The sequence below is a fragment of the Oryx dammah genome, unplaced genomic scaffold, assembly GCF_014754425.2.
Source record: "Oryx dammah isolate SB20612 unplaced genomic scaffold, SCBI_Odam_1.1 HiC_scaffold_5, whole genome shotgun sequence".
Lineage (NCBI taxonomy): Eukaryota > Metazoa > Chordata > Mammalia > Artiodactyla > Bovidae > Oryx > Oryx dammah.
Window position 1 is genome coordinate 78,099,492 of NW_024070189.1, and position 16,532 is coordinate 78,116,023.

Below are 16,532 nucleotides of genomic sequence, written 5' to 3' on the forward strand. Positions count from 1 at the left end.
TGGTCTGAAGTTATTTCAACAGAATTAATAGTCCTGTGAATTACCTGTATATCCCAATTCAGTTATCTGGGGGTGAAGAATAGGATTTTGGAATCTAGAAGGTTAGAATTTTCTCCCTAATTCCTAGCCCTAAGGAACATTTAATAAAATGTTTCTTAAGTTCATCATCCAGTGATAACTGCTGTTAACATCTTAGTATATGTTCTTTAAGCACATGTATATAGACATGTGTGCATACACACATACACAGAGTTTAATGATCATATTTATCCTGCTTTGTAGCTTCTCTTTCATTTAGAAACATATTATGGACTTTTTCCTAGGTTAGTAAACTGTTACACCTTTGAGTTTTTAATATTTACAGAATTAGAAAATAATAATTTCTTAGAATTGTACCATGATTAGCTTAATATCTCAGAGTATTTTTAAATGTAGTGTTTTAAAAAATATTTTAGAGACATTTTTAAATGTTGACCTTAGTTTTTAGCAATGGTTTCTATATCTTAAGACACATTAGAAAATAATTATCTTCTACCTCTGGCATTTTTGTTATATTTCAGACCAACACACCCTTTGAGAACCATGGAGAATATCCATTTCCTTTTAGAAGAGGTCAAGGTCTCCTATTTTTAAACATTCTAGAAAAGATCAATAGAATAATCAGTAATTTTGTTTTCTTCTTTAGGAAAAAAGAAGTGTTTCTCCATTCCATTGCCAAGAATGGCTTAAATCAATCTGCATCCCTTTTTGTGATGCTTAGTCCACTGGTAAAACTCCCAAAGTCAACTTCAAAGAAAGCTGAGGTCCATACCTATTTTGCCATCTGTTTCTGAGTTTCTTCTCCCCTTGTTTTGGAGTTTCCAATCTGTTACTATAGAACTCAGTCCTGTTCGTTTTGTTGACAGGTTGCCAGGATACACGCAGGCGACAAAGGCCGGGGTTCCTGCACCTGGCAGCCAGCCTCACCTCCTAAAAGAACTCCTGCGAGAGGGGATGTGAATTCTGGAGCTCCCAGCTATTTTACTATTTCCACCAGCTACCCCACCAAGGGATTCAGCAAGCCATGACAAAAGCCGAAATAGGAAAATAAAGAACGAGTATTTCAAGGTGAGGCTCCCAGAAGGTGTGTTCTTTCTCTGTTGTCTGGTAGCTAATCAGTCTCAAATTTTACCTTTCAACTAGCAATAATGACCTTAATCTCTTCCACTTCCTTCTCACCACTATGTTAGTGATATTTGCTTGCTATAGAAAAGGAATCCAAAGAAAAGTAATCCATTCTTAAGTTAAAAAAATAACCCTCAAAAAAAGAAAAATAACCCTCAAGTACTACTAAACAAATGAACAAATACAGTTTTACTTCACTGGATGATTTTGGCAATAATGTGAACTATGAATTAAATGTTTTAATTACTAAAAGAATCAAATTCCACTTAAGGCGGTGATGTTTAAAATTTTCTTCAAAGAAAAGTTGATAAAATATATTTTTAACATTTATCAGAATTATAATGCTCAGAAAGTTTCCTCACAGGCCTTCCAGTCAATCCCCCTTCCATAGGCAACCACAGTTCTTATTTCTATTACTATGAGAATAATTTGGCTGTTCATGAGTTCTATATGAGTAGAATCATTCAGTGTATATTCTTGTATCTGACTTCATTGGCTCAGAAGAATGTTTCTGAGACTGTTCCTGTTGCTATGTATATAAGCAGTTCAATTCCTTGTATAGATGAGTATTATAGCATTATGGAATTATTACACAGCTGTTTATCTATTTTCTTATTAATTGATATTTGGTTTGTTTCCAGGTTGGGGCTCCTATAACTAAAGCTGCTCTAAACATTCTTGCACAAGTCTTTTGGTGGACATGTGTTTTCATTTATCTTGGGTTCAGACCTAGGACTAAAATTGATGGATGATAGGGTAGATGTATGCTTAACTTTATAAGGAATATGAAATGATATGGCACCGTGGTTATAATTTGTATTTCCTTCATGACTAAAAATTAGTTAAGCATTTTTTTTTCTAATTTTATTTTTTTTTTACTTTACAATACTATATTGGTTTTGCCATACATCAACTAGTAAGCATTTTTACATGAGCTTGTTAGAGATTTGTATCTGTTTTTTGTTAAGTATCTATTCATATTTCTTGTCCCGTTTAAGTGTTTTTTCTTTTTATATCCTCTTCATTGATATATAATTCACATACAATAAAATGCATTCATTTTAAGTACACAGTTTAATGAGTTTTGGTGAGTGATTTTATCCATTTTACCACCAGTGGTAAAATATAAGAACATGTCCATTAACCTTTGTAGTTCATTCTCTGCCCACCCAGCTACAAAGTCATCACTGATCTACTTTCTGTCGCCTACAGATTAGCTTTACCTGTTTAGAATTTTATATAAATGAAATAATTCATATATTCTCTTCTCCATATGACCTTTTACTTGGCATAATATTTTTTGAAAGAGATCTATGTCATTGTGTGTGATTTGTTCATTGGTATTGTGGAGTAATATTCTATTATATGAATGCATCATAGATGGTTTATCCATTCACCTGTTAACATGTGTTTATGTCATTTGTAATTATTTAGGAATATATATCCATGTTATCAAGTAGATACAGATTTGACTTTATGAGAAACTGCCCAAAGGTTCTACAGAGTGATTGTAATATCTCATACTCCCATCAGGCATATATGAGAGTTTCTGTTTTTTTCACATCGTAACACTTGGTATTGACAATTTAAAAATGTTTAGCCATTCTAATAACAGGAAAATGCAAATTAATTTTTTTAGTTTAATTTACAATTTTTCATGAGCTTATTGATATTTTATACATTTTCTGTTGTGAATAGTCTAGCCAAAGCTTTTGCCCGTCTTTGGCAACCCATGTTGGGTTGCTTGCCACATATGTGTCAATATATGCACTGCAAAAAATTCTTCCCAATCTGTGGCTTATCTTTTAGTTTTCTTAATGATATTTTTTAAAGGATAGATGTTTGTAATTTACATGAAGTAAAATTTTAAATTCTTTTATGTTCAGTGCCATTTGGTTTCTTTGTCTAAGAAATCTTTGCAAATATTGAGATCATAAAGTATACTTTCTTCTAGAAGCTTTATAGTTTTAGTTTTTATATATAGTTCTGTGATTCACCTTGAGTTCATTTCTGCGTTTGGTGACAGTAGATGGTTGATACTAATTTTTCTGCTACATGAATCCAGTTGTTCCACCATTATTTGTTTAAAAGATTTTCCTCTCCTTATTGAATTATCTTGGCATCTTTGTCAATATGAATTGACCACATATGTGAATCGACCATTTATTTCTGGACTCTATTCCATTACATCAATCTAAACAAAACTTGATAGGATTATAGTTGCACTGATGTCTCTATTGGCATCATTAATTTTTAATAAGCCAGTTATCTTGGCTTGTGTGTATGAGTGTTCATCTCTCAGTCATGTCCAACTTCAAAACAGATATACAAGTTGAGTGCTTCCATGACTGTTTGCCAGTGGAACCATGCATAAGAGTTTAAATCAGGTTGGGCATTCTGTCTTTTATGTTTTCCAAATCTCCTCCTAGACAGTAATCTGATCTTAAGCTATTCTGTGGTAAGCAAAAACCAAAAATATATGGTTATAAATTTAATCAAGAATGATAATCCCAGTAAAAGGGATGCATTTTTCAAACCCATTTATACAAAATGTGGCTTGAACTTAATTTTCATTCATTCATTCATTCAATAATTTATTGTCTACTGTTTTTCAGACACTGTTCTAGACAAGGAAAGAGGGGAGGAAAATATTTCTTTGTTCATAATTTCTACAAGGAAACAATACTTATAATCTCTACTCTCTTGCCTGTTTAACAGCATATATCTCACAATTACAGAGAAAAAACCTATGCCTGATAAAATAAACATTGGGTAGAATGTTTTTACGCATTCCTATGAATTTACAGAAAATTATCAGCACTCAGAAGTTTACTAAAGAAAAATACTTCCTCAGGCTTTTCAAGTTTGCTATCCCTGTCATAAAACATCCATTCCTTTTAAGCCCGAGCATGTAAACTATCCCTTCTGTCCCTTTGAATTTTCCAACTGGTTTTAGAAGTTGAATCTTATCTATTATTTCTAAGAGAAATTTGTTCAGAAACTGGAGCTTAATATGACCATTTCTTCTCTGGATTTATATAATTTAAATGAATATTGTTTTATTCTAATATTATTATTTTTAAAAATTTCCCCAAACTCCCTGGTGAGTGAAACATTTTTAGGAGTTTTGCAGTTCAAGAGATAAGTTGTAAGTGGTGAAGAATGTGAGCAATTCCAGAGCACCCTTCCTGAGGCAGCAGGGGAGATTCCTGTGGAGTCTTAAAGACAGAGAGAACCCTTTTCTAAATCACAGCATGCAAGTACAGCAGGATGCACCATAGTGTTGGGGCAACAGGAAGGGAAATGTAAAGGAGGCACATTGTTAGCAGCTTAAAAGTGATGACAACTGCAAATCGAATGTCCAGAGTACAGTGCAACCAAACATTTATTTCAGAGAATTCTAAAGGAAGGCCCGTGGAGTTCTCGCAAACAAAACTTGTTAGGACTGTGGTTGTACCAAGTGCTATTTTGTAAATTCACATGGATGAATAATTGGATGTTTCGCTGTTAAATGGAGTTTTCTCGTTTGTGTGCTCTGATTCAGAGGTTAGGAAACTTTTCCTATAAATGGCCATATAATAAATAACTTAAGCCTCATAGTCTGTCTGCTCTGCAGTGGTAAGACAAAAACAATCAAAACAAATACACCAATGAACAAGCATGGCTCTGTTCCAGTAAAGCCTTATTTACGAAAAAAATAAAAAGATGGACAGCTGGCCAGGTTTGACCAGGGAGCCCTAGATTGTCGACCCTTGTTCTAATCTTCAAGGAATTCTAATGAAATACTTTGCAAAATTGTATATTGACGTATAAAGAACTGTGGCCTTGAAACTGTTCTTCCTCTGAGTGCCCGGTGCTGTGGGGCTATCTACAAAGAAAATAGGACTTCCGAGGAGAATTAAGCTTTGAAAGTCATCTGCATTCAGAATGCATGTGGTCAAAAGAAACAATATATGAATAAGCTCAGTTAAGGAAAACCTAACTTTGTTTCTCCTTCAGTTTTCTTCCTAGTCCTATGGCACCCAATACATGTGTCTACCTAGTCATAAAGCTACCTCGGATGTGCTTGTCTAGCTCTATTCTTGGGAGGAGCTTTGTGCCATAGATGCAGGTAGCTCATTTCTAGTCGAATAGTCTTTACCATGGGGTATAGGGCTTGGTTCAGTACACAGTCTTGGCTGGATTCTCATTTCTATTGGATTTGGTATACAGGCAATCCTGCCTCAAGATCCTTGGGCAGTTGGGTCCAGGACTTCCTATTGAAACCAAAATCTGTGGATCCTCAAGTCTCTTATACAAAATGGTATAGTATTTGCATATGACCTACACACATCCTCCACTATACTTTTAAATCCTCTCTGGATTCCTCGTAATACCTAATACAAAGTAAATGCTATGTAAATAGTTGCCAGTGTATGGCAAATTCAAGTTACATTTTTCTAGAACTTTCTGGACTTAAAAAAAATATTTTTGATCTGATGTTGGTTGATTCTGCAGATGCAAAATCTGAAGATACAAGTGACTGACTATAGTTACACTTCTAAGTCCAGAATGATAATTCCTTTAAAAAGCTATTGAAATATAGTTGATTTACAACATTGTGCTAGTTTCAGGTGTACAATAAAGTGATTGAGTTATACATATATTCCTTCTTTTATAGTTTCTTTACCCTTATAGGTTATTACAGAATATTGAGTAGAGTTCCCTGTGCTATACAGCAGATCCTTGTTGGTTATATATTTTATATATAATATATTAACCCAAAGCTCCTGATTTATTCCTCCCCTCATCCTCACATTTCCCCTATGGTAACCGTAAGTTTGTTTTCAAAATCTGTGACACTGTTTTATAAATAAGTTCATTTGTATCATTTTTAAAAATTAGATTCTACATATGAATGATATCATGTGATATTTGTCCTTTTTTGTCTGTCACTTAGTATTACACTCTCTAGGTTCGTTCATGTTGCTACAAATGGCATTGTTTTGTTCTTTTTTATGACTGGATAATAGTCCATTGTATATATGTATCACATCTTCTTTATCCATTTATGTATCACATCTTCATCCATTCATCTGTTGATAAACATTTATTAATAGATTGCTTGCATGTCTTGGCTATTGTTAATAGTGCTGCTATGAACATTGGGGTGCATGTATTTTTTTGAAGCATCGTTTTCTCCAGATGTATACCTGGGAGTGGGATTGACAAATCATACGGTGGTTCTGGTTTTAGTTTTTAAGAAACCTCCACACTGTTCTCCATAGTGGTTGTACCAGTTTACATTCCCATCAACAGAGTATGTGGGTTCCCTCCACACCCTCTCCAGCATTTATTGTTTGTAGACTTTTTGATGATAGCCATTCTGATCAGTGTGAGGTGATAGCTCACTGCAGGTTTAACTTGCATTTCTCCTATAATTAGTAATGTTGAGCATCTTTTCATGTGCTTTTCTGGCCACCTGTATGTCTTCTTTAGAGAAATTTATATTTAGATCAGCCCTTTTGTGATTAGATTGTTTGTTTTATTAATATTGAGCTGCATGAGCTATTTGTATATTTTGGAGATTAATCCCTTGTCGTTCGCTTTCTTTGCAAATATTTTCTCCCATTCTGTTGGTTGTCTTTTCATTTTGTTTATGGTTTCTTTTGCTGTACAAAAGCTTTTAGGTTTCATTAGGCCTTGTTTGTTTACTTTTTAAAAATTTTCATTACTCTAGGAGTTAGATCCAAAAAGATTGCTGCAAAATACTAATCCCTTGAGTTAGTATTATTAGAAAGATTAAACAAGGGTTAGATGCTCAGATATCCCTAATACTTGAGAAAATACCACAAAAGTAGCTTTTAATCCTTTCTCTACAAAAGTCCTTTTCTGTTTTTATTCTTCTGTTTAATTAATGGGCTTGATTTTTGTTTTCAAAATCTGTTTAAAATCAAGCTAATCTTACTCGGCTCATTCAACATGCAGCAGTTTTTTGTCAGTGCCTGCAATGTGCTCGGCACTGGACTAGTTGCTTGGGATGTGACTATGCAGAGAGCAAATAAGACCCTAATGTTCATGGAGGTTACATTCAAGTAAAGGAAACCAATACCGCACATGTAAACAAACAAATGATGATAATATATGCTGTAAGAGCTGTGCAGAAAATAAATAGCACTGTCATCACTGCACATAACTGTGATAGTGGTGGTGGCAGTGGTACACAAGTACGTGTGTGTGTTCATGTGCCTGTATGACGCGCATACACGGGTATGTGCACGTGTATGCACATGTGTGCACATGCGTCTCTGTAGGTGCATGAGTGTCTATGTGCCTGTGTGTGTTTCTGTGTGTGTGTGTGTGTTTTAGGAAGAGACAAAGAAATTACTTGAGAAAGAGTAGTCAGGAAGGGTCTGTCTGTTGTAGTTGACATTTCAACAGAAATCTGGAAAGTAAAATAAGAAAGCTACCTAAAGAGCTAGGGGGAGATTCTAGGCAGTAGCAAGAGCATGTGCAAAGCTCTTTTTCAATCTCTCCCCTAACCTGGATCAAGAATGCTGCTCCTACTAAGTCGCTTCAGTCGTGTCCGACTCTGTGCGACCCCATAGATGGCAGCCCACCAGGCTCCCCCGTCCCTGGGATTCTCCAGGCAAGAACACCGGAGTGGGTTGCCATTTCCTTCTCCAATGCATGAAAGTGGAAAGTGAAAAGTGAAACTGAAAGTGAAGTCGTGTCCAACTCTTTGTGACCCCATGGACTGCAGCCCACCAGGCTCCTCCATCCATGGGATTTTCCAGGCAAGAGTACTGGAGTGGGTTGCCATTGCCTTCTCCAGAGCAAGAATGAGTTTGGTTTATTTGAGGACCCAAGAGGTGAACACAGTACAGATGGGAGAGAGTTAAGGGAGCCCAAAGCAGAGGCTTAGGGAGGCCCAGGGGCTTCCCTGGTGGCTCAGAGGGTAAAGCGTCTGTCTGCAATGCAGGAGACCGGGGTTCGACCCCTGGGTTGGGAAGATCCCCTGGAGAAGGAAATGGCAGCCCACTCCAGTATTCTTGCCTGGAAAATTCCATGGACGGCAGAGCCTGGTAGGCTACTGTCCATGGGGTTGCAAAGACTTGGACACGACTGAGCAACTTCATTTAGGTTATAGAAGTTCAAGCGTTTGGCCTTTATTTTGAGAGTGGTGCCACAACCATGGTACATTTAGTCAGGGGAGGTTGAGGATTTGTTTTATAACTTTAGTAGGTGACTATGTCTGCTCTGAAAAAGAAGGATTAGACAGTAGGAGTGATTTTTCTCCTGCTGTGCCTGAAAGAGCATGTGGACAGCAAGGCGAATCCATTTACCTGCAAGGCAGTAAACTTAAGAGAGTGTGCAAAACATCCAAATGGGATAACTGGCTACATTAGAGACAGAGGTGAAGAATGTTTGTATGTGAATTAATATAGGATCATGAGGTTATCCAGCATCACTAGAAGCATGGAGACAGGAGTGAAAGAATAGGGAAAGGAGAGATACTAACACACACAGAAGCAGAGGACAGGAGAGGAGAAAGTGAGCAGAAAGAAAATATAAGGTGACTGGTGTAAAATGAGATGTTTACTTTTCTATGGAATTATTAAAAGGCACTTATATGGGGATAAAAAAATGCTAAATCTATTTTTAGAGTATCCATGCTTAATTGTTCAGTTGTGTCCAACTCTTTGCAACGCCTTGGACTGTAGCCCTCAAGGCTCGTCTATCCAGGCAAGAATACTGGAGTGGGTTGCCATGCCCTCTTTCAGGGTATCTTCCTGACCCAGAGATTGAACCCAGGTCTCACACATTGCAGATGAATATTTAGAGTGTCTACTAGTTCCTTTTACCTTTTCTCTTGTTCTCCTCTCCCAACCCCACATCTCCCATACAAGCCCACAAGAAGATCAAGAAGTTAGTTGGTGAGCTGGGGCAAAGGAAGGTTTCCTCATGATCATTTCCCCTCCCTTCACCACTAGTAGGCCCTCTCCCAGGTCAAAAGATGTGGTCAAAGGTTATCTCAGTAAAGTTACTGTGAAATGTACAAAGTGAAAGTAGTGAGGAATGGAAATAGAAGAAACCCATGGTTGGAGAAAGACTCAGAATTCAGTGTTTAGCCAACTGTTGTTCTTATTAGTATCATCTGACCCAGTTACAATCCAGCACATCGTTACCAATTACGTGCTACATGGACTGGAATCCTGGCATGGATTCATTGTCAAATGAACATTATGACAAGGGTTATCAGTCTGTTCTCTTGACCTAGAAGGGATATGGAGGAAAATGTATAGAGGGGGATGTGTGTATGTGTGTGTGAGCGGTTAGAAAGAGGATGCTCAGAGCAGTTATGATAAATACAGCTAATAAGATTCCAGCCCCTTGCCAAGTGTATATATTCACTGAAAGGATGGAAATACATATATTTAGTTTGTGAAAAATTATTTATATTGTAGCTCTTTTCAAAATGTGTAGTAAGAAATTAGTTTTTACAGTATTTGAATCACTTTGTGGCATTTCCTCTCAAAAATACCAAATGATTGTGCAATATTAAAATAATGATAAATCTTGGACTGCTCTATCTGTTCAGTTCCAAGTGAACCGTAGTATATATGAAACATATGGCATTTCAGCCAGCAAAAATTAAGACCACATTTTCCTCTTCAGTTAGCCTCTTTCCTATGTCGAATACTATGTCAAGTGGAGTTTAATTATTTTAGCTGTTGGGGTGTTTATGAGTAACAAAAAGTTTCCAAATAAACTTTTCAACAGAGACTCCCAGGAAAAACTTACTGATTAGCACAAGAACACTGTTCTAGTGTCCATTACTGAAATGGACACTATCCATTGTGTGTCTAAATAAAACAGGTAATGTGATTCACCAACAGTTTAATAACTTTTAGTGTTAGTCTTAATTTTGTGACTGGAATGTTATAATTAATCAATAGAGAAAAATCTGTAGCCTGAAATTGTGTCATCCTTCCACATGATATTTACAAAACAGATTTAAAATCTATACATTCTCAAATACTGATTTCATAATGTCTCGAGATATTTCAGCCTATTTTATCTTCGCACATAATTGTGGTTTTATAAGATTCAAAAAATCAGAAAAGTGAAAAACTATGAACAAACAACTACAACATTTTAAGTGGAAGCTTCAGGAGGCTACAGGGAGAAAAGAACAATGAACAGAAAAAGTAAAACCAAGAAATTTATAAAGCCCACTGAAAGCAAATGAGGACTAAGTGCATCTCATCTGTACCTTTCCACCCTAGGGTCCAGAATAATAAAATAATTCTCAAGATATGGAGGAAGGAAAAGCCTGTTTAGTCACCTTAGGAGTGAATTGCCATATATGTCTTTGAGTGGAGTGGCCTTTGTTGATGAGACTTCTGGGCCTCAAAGGGCAGGAAAGGTAAAGGAGGAGAATGAAAGGAAGATGTTCATGATGACTCTTGTTCGTGTCCCATGGACCTTGGCTGATGGCAGTCTCTAGTAAGTTTTCCTGGAGGTTGGGTTAACCACCAACCTTCACAGAAAAACCACATAGAAAAAAGAGCTCTGCTAGACCCTAGGAATGATCCATCTGTCCTATATGAAGATAGTATTTAGAATCATATAATGCAAATAATTTCATCATAATAGTGTAGTTGCATCCATGAAGGAAAGGCTAAGACTATCACTGAAGCCTTGGTATTATTGAGAATCTGATTGTTTTTTTGTTTTTTTGTTTTTTTCAAAAAAACCTTCTCACTTAGGTAAAAAGTTATGCCTCTGTTTCTTTAAGTGACTAGAATAGGAGTCTTTTTATTAAAAGTGATACACAATCCTTTTTTTCTAATTTATTTTTAATTGGAGGATAATTGCTTTACAATGTTGTGTTGATTTCTGCTGTACAACAATGTGAATCAGCCATAAGTATACATATATCCCCACCTACCTTGAACCTCCCTCACACCTCCACCCCATCCCACCCCTTTAGGTTGTCACAGAGCACCAGACTGCCCTTCCTGTGTTATATAGCAACTTCCCACTAGCTGTCAATTTTACAACCCACTCCAATACTCTTGCCTGGAAAATCCCATGGACAGAGGAGCCTGGTAGGCTGCAGTCAGGCACGACTGAGTCACTTCACTTTCACTTTTCACTTTTCACTTTCATGCATTGGAGAAGGAAATGGCAACCCACTCCAGTGTTCTTGCCTGGAGAATCCCAGGGACGGGGGAGCCTGGTGGGCTGCTGTCTATGGGGTCCCACAGAGTCAGACACGACTGAAGCGACTTAGCAGCAGCAGCAGCAGCAGCAGCAGCATATTTCATTGCTGCTCTCTCAATTCATCCCACCTTCTTTTTCCCTCACTGTATCCACAAGTTAGTTCTCTATGTCTGCGTCTCTATTCCTGCCCTGTGTATAGGTTCATCAGTACCATCTTTCTAGATTCTGTATGTTGTATTCTTAGTCACTCAGTCATGTCTGACTCTTTGTGACCCCATGGACTGTAGTCTGCCAGGCTTCTCTATCCATGGCGATTCCCCAGGCAGAAATACTGGAGTGGGTTGCCATGCCTTCCTCCAGGGGATCTTCACAGCCCAAGGACTGAACCCAGGTTTCCCTCATTGCAGGCTGATTCTTTACCATCTGAGCCACCAGGTAAATCCCTAGATTCTATGCTGCTGCTGCTGCTAAGTCGCTTCAGTCGGGTCCGACTCTGTGCAACCCCATAGACGGCAGCCCACCAAACTCTGCCATCCCTGGGATTCTCCAGGCAAGAACACTGGAGTGGGTTGCCATTTCCTTCTCCAATGCATGAGAGTGAAAAGTGAAAGTGAAGTCACTGAGTCGTGTCCAACTCTCAGCGATCCCATGGACTACAGCCTACCAGGCTCCTCCATCCATGGGATTTTCCAGGCAAGAGTACTGGAGTGGGGTGCCATTGCCTTCTCCCTAGATTCTATATATATGTGTTAATATACAATATTTGTTTATCTTTTTTTGACATAATATTTCACTCTGTATAACAGGCTATAGATTTGCCCACCTCAGTTCAACTGACTCGGATTCACAACCCACAATCCTAACTGGTATATAGATGAAGTAAATGTATTGTAGTAGTCTGTTAGTTAACTCATAGATGGAAGGATCAGATTATTTGAAAATATGTCTAACTGTGGTTGTGGTAATGGGAACTCAAAAATTATATCACAAAATATCTGTTCTAGGCTCTTCTGCCAGAGGCAGAATTCTGGGCTGAATGAATTATTAAATAAATCCAACTCCACCCAGGCCTCCTTAGTGGACTCAAGTGTACTTAGACAGGGCATTTATTATAAGGCTACATGTGCATGGAAACACAGGGGACTCAAACAACCAGGCCTCACGAAGGGCAAGAACTACCTGTTCCAGAGAAATTCCTAGCCAAAGAGTTGTGTGGGTTCTGTTCTCCAGGCCAAACACCAAAATAATTAGTAGGTAATTTTTATAAAAGCTTCAGAATTATACAGGAAAGTCAAAAGAGTTTCTCAACCAAGTTCTTTTTTATTTCTGCTGATTATTCAGCATTAACAGTCAGATAATATCTCCATTGGCTTTTCAGCCCTATCAGTTCAGTTCAGTTCAGTCGTTCAGTTGTGTCCGACTCTTTGCAACCCAATGAACCACAGCGTGCCTAGCCTCCCTGTCCATCATCAACTGCCGAAGTCTACCCAAACCCATGTCCATTGAGTCAGTGATGCCATCCAACCATCTCATCCTCTATCATCCCCTTCTCCTCCTGCCCTCAATCTTTTCAACCATCAAGGTCTTTTCAAATGAGTTAGCTCTTTGCATCGGGTGGCCAAAGTATTGGAGCTTCAGCTTCAACATCAGTCCTTCCAATGAACACCCAGGACTGATCTCCTTCAGAATGGACTGGTTTGATCTCCTTACAGTCCAAGGGACTCTCAAGAGTCTTCTCCAACACCACAGTTCAAAAGCATCAATTCTTCGGCACTCGGCTTTCTTCACAGTCCAACTCTCACATCCATACGTGACCACTGGAAAAACCATAGCCTTGACTAGACGGACCTTTGTTGACAAAGTAATGTCTCTGCTTTTTAATATGCTGTCTAGGTTGGTCATAACTTTCCTTCCAGGGAGTAAGCATCTTCTAATTTCATGGCTGCAATCACCCTACAGCCCTATACTAGGCCTCTATTCAGCCCTATAGTAGGCCTCTTTCTGAGTAGAACTAAAGCCTCACCCTGTTTTCTTTTTTAGGAGAGATGAAGAAAGAGCCCTATCCACAGTCGAACTCTGCAACCCTGACTGGTCACCGCTTTCCCACTTGTGAGGTGGCCTGCTTTCTCTTTACACTTTAGTCATATCTGAGCATAATCTCTCATTTCTTCTTTGGAACATTGTGATGGAGGACTCTTCCATTCTCCGGGAGAATTATCATAAAGCTCCAGGAGTGCACATATTTTCCAGACATACCGCGAGACATAAAGACTAAAGGATATCGTACGTCTTCTGCACCCAGGTGGCAGTGGCAGCCCCTCACGGTTGCTCACCTGAGTGCTCCATCATTAGCCTGTTCCCATGCTCTACCCTGTTCCACCCACAGTCGTTCCATCCCCTCCTTTTCTGTCTTTTTCTTCTTTATTTTAATCTTTAAAAATTGAAATGTAGTTGATTTACAGTTGTATTACAACAGTTGTGTTAGTTTCAGGTGTGCAGCAAGGTGATGTGTGTGTGTGTGTGTGTGTGTATTAATACATACACGTATTCTTTTTCAGATACTTTTCCATTATAGTTATTATAAGACATTGAATATAGTTTCCTATGCCATACAGTGTATCCTTATTGCTTATTTTATATAGAGTAGTATGTATCTGTTAATCCCAGATTCCTACTTTATCTGCCACTCCCTTCCCCCATTTTTCCCTTTGGTAGCCATAAGTTTGTTTTCTATATCTGTGGATCTCTTTCTGTTTTGTAAATAGTTTCATTTGTATCATTTTTAAAGATTCCAGATATAAGTTACATCATATGATATTTGTCTTTACTTTGTATGGTAATCTCTAGGTCTACCCATGTTGCTATAAATGATGTTCTTTCATTTTTTATGACTGAGTAATATTCCATTGTATATATAGTCTGCATCTTCTTTATCCACTCATCTGTCCGTGGACATTTAGGTCACTTGCTATTGTAAATATTGCTGCTGTGAACATTGGGGTGCATATATCTTTTCATATTAGAGTTTTCTCTGGGTATATGCTCGGGAATGGTATTGCAGGATCATTCATGTGTGTGTGATAAGGCGCTTCAACCGTGTCCAACTCTTTACAACCCTCTGGACCATAGCTCATCAGGCTCCTCTGTCCATGGGATTCTCCAGGCAAGAAAACTGGAGGGGGTTGCCATTGCCTTCCCCAGGGGATCTTTCTGACCCGAGGATAGAACCCACGTCTCCTGCATTGGCAGGATCTGTAAAGGCAGATTCTTTACCACTGGTGCCTGCTGGGAAGCCCATTTGCAGGATCCTATGTAACTCTATTTTTATTTTGTTAGAGATGCTCCATCCTGTTCTCCACAGTGGATGCGCTAGTTTACATCCCTACCAACAGTGTAGGAGGGATCCCCTTTCTCTACATGCTCTTCAGCTTTTATTATTTGTAGTCTTTTTGATGATGGCCATTCTTACTGGTGTGAGGTGCTATCTCACTGTAGTTTTGATTGACATTTCTCTAGTAATTAGTGATGTTGAGTACCTTTTCATGTGACTTTTGGCCATCTGTATATGTCTTCTTTAGAGAAATATTTAGCTCTTCTACATATTCTTCTTCTTAAGCATAATTTATTTTCTGTGATGTTTCATGCTTCTGTTCTCCAGCTTCACAACTCTTTCTTATTTTCTTTTCTGCTTTAGCAGCCATTGCTGTTATCCTTCCCCAGAGACTAATTGTGATTAAATCAGTTCATCTGTTCATGTCCAGCCATGTCATATACTACTGCTGATGAGCCTATGATGGATAGGTTTGTCCAGTGCCCAAGCTCTGATACCATCAGCTTGGGGATTGGGAGTTGAATAATATGCTACAGAACGTGACTACCCAGGGCCATTGGTCCAGAGGAGAAGGGGCAGGTTTCTTTAGTAGGGGCTATCAGTATGACAAGCACTATAATTGAAATATTTCATACTGCTTTGATCTGATAACTTTAGAAATGTAGTCATATTTCTCAAAATTTTTCAGTATTTTTTTTCCTTTTTAGGACTACAGGTTGGAGTGTCTTTTAATGAAATATGAATAAAATGTTCTTTGAATTAGCTACATAATAAAAACTTAGGACTTCCTCAGACTATTTTTAAACAGGAAGAATAATTTTAAAAATCTATAGTCACCTAATTACATTTTTCAGCCTGCAGTGTTATTATTGAAAATATGGGAAAAAAGACCCATGAAAACCATATAGTAACAATTATGATATCATATTTATCCCCTACCAGACTCTGTGCTAAGCATTTTATCTTACTTTTAATCCTCACAATAATTCTGCAAGGTATCAATCATTCCTCCAAAATGTAAGTGAAACTGAGGCATAGAGAAGTTACATATCCCAAGATTCCATAGCTGATAGACATTTTGGAGCCAGTGTTTAAAATAGACCTAAATTTGTTGTAAACGTACTTTAAAGTGGAAACTAAAAGAGTATTACTGAATTCCTGGCTGAGTTACTTTTTCTGCTCTTACTTAGCAAATTAGACTGTACCAGTGTATTTCAGAATTTGCTTGAACTTGAACTTTGTTTCCCAGATGTGTAAGTGAAACTTTGATTAATATCTGCATAACCTGAGCCTATCACACACAGAAAGAGGAGTGGGAATTAATTCAGCATTTAGAGGGAAGATACTGTTGGAGATAAATTCTTTCATTCTTGAAGCTCTGTCTAAATGCAGCGAATTTTATAGCAGAAGTATTTGTCAAGATTTTCGGCAAAAATGTTTAGACATATGTCAACTACTAGCAACAGAAGATGGGACATGGTGGCAACTGTTTGAAGCAACATTAAACAGAAATTCAGAATTGGAAGGAATAGACAAGTTTGGCAGTGTGTAGTATACATAGTCTCAAGAAGTTAGGTATAAAGTACATTTTGTAAATCAGAGGAGGGATCTATTTTCCTACTAAAAGTGTGCTTTTAGAGTAAACTCTGTAATGGATCCTGTTAGGAAACCAAAGAACTTCCTTTCCCTAGTCTCCGAATGTTAAATGTTGATGTTCTCAACATTTCTTCACTTGTGATCTTTTTTCAATTGTATGTTATAGATGTTATAAGAAAATATAAAATTTCCTATAAGGAAATCAACATTCTTGTTGTTGTTCAGTCTCTAA

General features: G+C 37.7%; 1 protein-coding gene across 1 annotated transcript in view; it reads left to right on the forward strand.

The window, feature by feature from the left end:
• Positions 1-672: 672 nt before the first annotated feature.
• The window catches only part of LOC120864682 (zinc finger protein 474), a 64,443-nt gene continuing 48,583 nt past the window's right edge, over positions 673-16,532 (forward strand). Inside the window, exons 1-2 of the mRNA XM_040241707.1 lie at positions 673-803; positions 906-1,107. The gene's annotated coding sequence lies outside the window, so the exon portion shown is untranslated. The remainder of the gene's footprint in view (positions 804-905; positions 1,108-16,532) is intronic.